Raw genomic sequence first — 3,135 nt, forward strand, 5'->3', positions numbered from 1 at the left:
TGGAGAAATGGTAAGAGAGGATGTTGAGAAGGCCAAACTTTTTAATTCCTATTTTGCATCTGTTTTCTCTCAGAAAGAAAATGTAACATCAACTGATCTTCACTGTCCTTTTAAAAGAATAGAAGAATCCAAGTTATCTGTAAACAGAAAGATTGTGAGGGAATATTTAGCTAACATAAATGAGTTCAAGTCTCCAGGTCCAGATGAATTACACCCCAGAGTACTGAAGGAGATCGTAGAAGAAATTTTAGAACCACTCTCCATAATCTTTGAAAATTCTTGGAGAACAGGAGAAGTCCCAGAAGACTGGAGAAGAGCAAATGTTGTTCCTATCTTCAAAAAGGGGAAGAAGGTGGACCCAGGGAACTATAGGCCGGTGAGTCTGACTTCTATACCAGGAAAGATCTTTGAACAAATTATTAAACAACATGTATGTAAGTACCTGGATAAGAATGAAGTGATTAACCAGAGTCAGCATGGGTTTATAACTAACAAGTCATGTCAGACTAACTTAATTTCCTTCTATGACAGAATCACTGACTGGGTGGATCAGGGAAATGCTGTAGATATAGTATATCTTGACTTCAGCAAAGCATTTGACAAAGTATCTCACACCATCCTTATTGAAAAAATGACCAAGTATGCAATGGACCAGGCAACTGTTAGGTGGATTCATAACTGGCTTAGTGATCGGACTCAAAGGGTGATTGTAAATGGCTTCACATCCAGCTGGATGAATGTCTCAAGTGGGGTACCACAGGGCTCCGTCCTGGGACCTGTATTGTTCAACATCTTTATCAATGATTTAGATGAAGGAATTGAGGGTAAAGTGATTAAATTTGCTGATGACACAAAGCTAGGAGGGATAGCTAATACTAGAGAAGAGAGAGAGAGGATTCAAAAAGACCTAAATAAACTGGAGCAGTGGGCAGCAACCAACAGAATGGTTTTTAACAGGGAAAAATGCAAAGTACTACATCTGGGCAATAAAAATGAAAAAAGCATATACAGAATGGGAGGAATAGAGCTAAGCAACAGTACATGTGAAAAAGACTTAGGTATACTAATAGATCATAGACTGAACATGAGTCAACAGTGTGATGCAGCAGCAAAAAAGGCAAATACAATTCTGGGATGTATTAACAGAAGCATACAGTCTAGATCACGTGAAGTCATTATTGGTCTTTACTCCTCTTTGGTCAGACCTCATCTGGAATACTGTGTACAGTTTTGGGCACCACATTTTAAAAAAGACATAGACAAACTGGAGCAAGTTCAGAGAAGAGCGACCAGAATGGTGACTGGTCTGCAAACCATGTCCTATGAGGAACGGTTGCAGGATTTGGGAATGTTTAGCTTGCAAAAAAGAAGACTGAGAGGAGACTTAATAGCTGTCTACAAATATGTCAAGGGCTGTCACATTGTAGAAGGATCATCTTTATTCTCATTTGCACAAGGAAAGACTAGAAGCAATGGGATGAAACTAAATGGGAGGAGACACAGATTAGATATTAGAAAAAACTTTTTGACAGTTAGGGTGATTAATGAGTGGAACAGGCTGCCACGAGAGGTGGTGAGTTCCCCTTCAATGGACGTCTTCAAACAGAGGCTGGACAGACATCTGTCTGAGATGATTTAGTGAATCCTGCTTTGAGCAGGGGGTTGGACCAGATGACCCAGGAGGTCCCTTCCAACTCTACCATTCTATCATTCTATGATTCTAAGTCCCACACACAGCTAGAAGCCCAATATTTTTTCAGAGGTAGATGCAGAAAAAAATATATTCAGTTTGCAACCTGATGGAGGTCAGTATAGATGGACTAATACAAGAAGTCCCACACACAGCTAGAAGCCCAAATATTTTTTCAGAGGTACTGTAGATGCAGATAAAAATTATTTTTAATTTGCAACCTGATGGAGGTCAGTATAGATGGACTAATAGAGAAAGTTCGACACACTACTAGAAGGCCAAATATTTTTTCAGAGCTAGATGCAGAAAAGAATTATATTCAGTTTGCAACCTGATGGAGGTCAGTATAGATGGATTAATAGAACAAGACCCACACACAGCTAGAAGCCCAATATTTTTTCAGAGGTAGATGCATACAAAAAATTATTTTGAATTTGCAACCTGATGGAGGTCAGTATAGGTGGACTAATAGAACAAGTGCCACACACTGCTAGAAGGCCAAATATTTTTTCAGAGCTAGATGCAGAAAAAAATTATATTCAGTTTGCAACCTGATGGAGGTCTGTATAGATGGATTAATAGAACAAGACCCACACACAGCTAGAAGCCCAATATTTTTTCAGAGGTAGATGCAGAAAAAAATATATTCAGTTTGCAACCTGATGGAGGTCAGTATAGATGGACTAATACAACAAGTCCCACACACAGCTAGAAGCCCAATATTTTTTAAGAGGAAGATGCAGAAAAAAATATATTCGGTTTGCAACCTGATGGAGGTCAGTATAGATGGACTAATACAACAAGTCCCACACACAGCTAGAAGCCCAAATATTTTTTCAGAGGTACTGTAGATGCAGATAAAAATTATTTTTAATTTACAACCTGATGGAGGTCAGTATAGATGGACTAATAGAGAAAGTCCGACACACTACTAGAAGGCCAAATATTTTTTCAGAGCTAGATGCAGAAAAAAATTATACTCAGTTTGCAACCTGATGGAGGTCAGTATAGATGGATTAATAGAACAAGACCCACACACAGCTAGAAGCCCAATATTTTTTCAGAGGTAGATGCAGAAAAAAATATATTCAGTTTGCAACCTGATGGAGGTCAGTATAGATGGACTAACAGAGAAAGTCCCACACACTACTAGAAGGCCAAATATTTTTTCAGAGCTAGATGCAGAAAAAAATTATATTCAGTTTGCAACCTGATGGAGGTCTGTATAGATGGATTAATAGAACAAGACCCACACACAGCTAGAAGCCCAATATTTTTTCAGAGGTAGATGCAGAAAAAAATATATTCAGTTTGCAACCTGGTGGAGGTCAGTATAGATGGACTAATACAACACGTCCCACACACAGCTAGAAGCCCAAATATTTTTTTAGAGGTACTGTAGATGCAGATAAAAATTATTTTTAATTTGCAACCTGATGGAGGTC

The sequence above is a fragment of the Phyllobates terribilis genome, unplaced genomic scaffold, assembly GCF_046119375.1.
Source record: "Phyllobates terribilis strain yellow unplaced genomic scaffold, ASM4611937v1 Scaffold_33__1_contigs__length_13283291, whole genome shotgun sequence".
Taxonomy (NCBI): Eukaryota; Metazoa; Chordata; class Amphibia; order Anura; family Dendrobatidae; genus Phyllobates; species Phyllobates terribilis.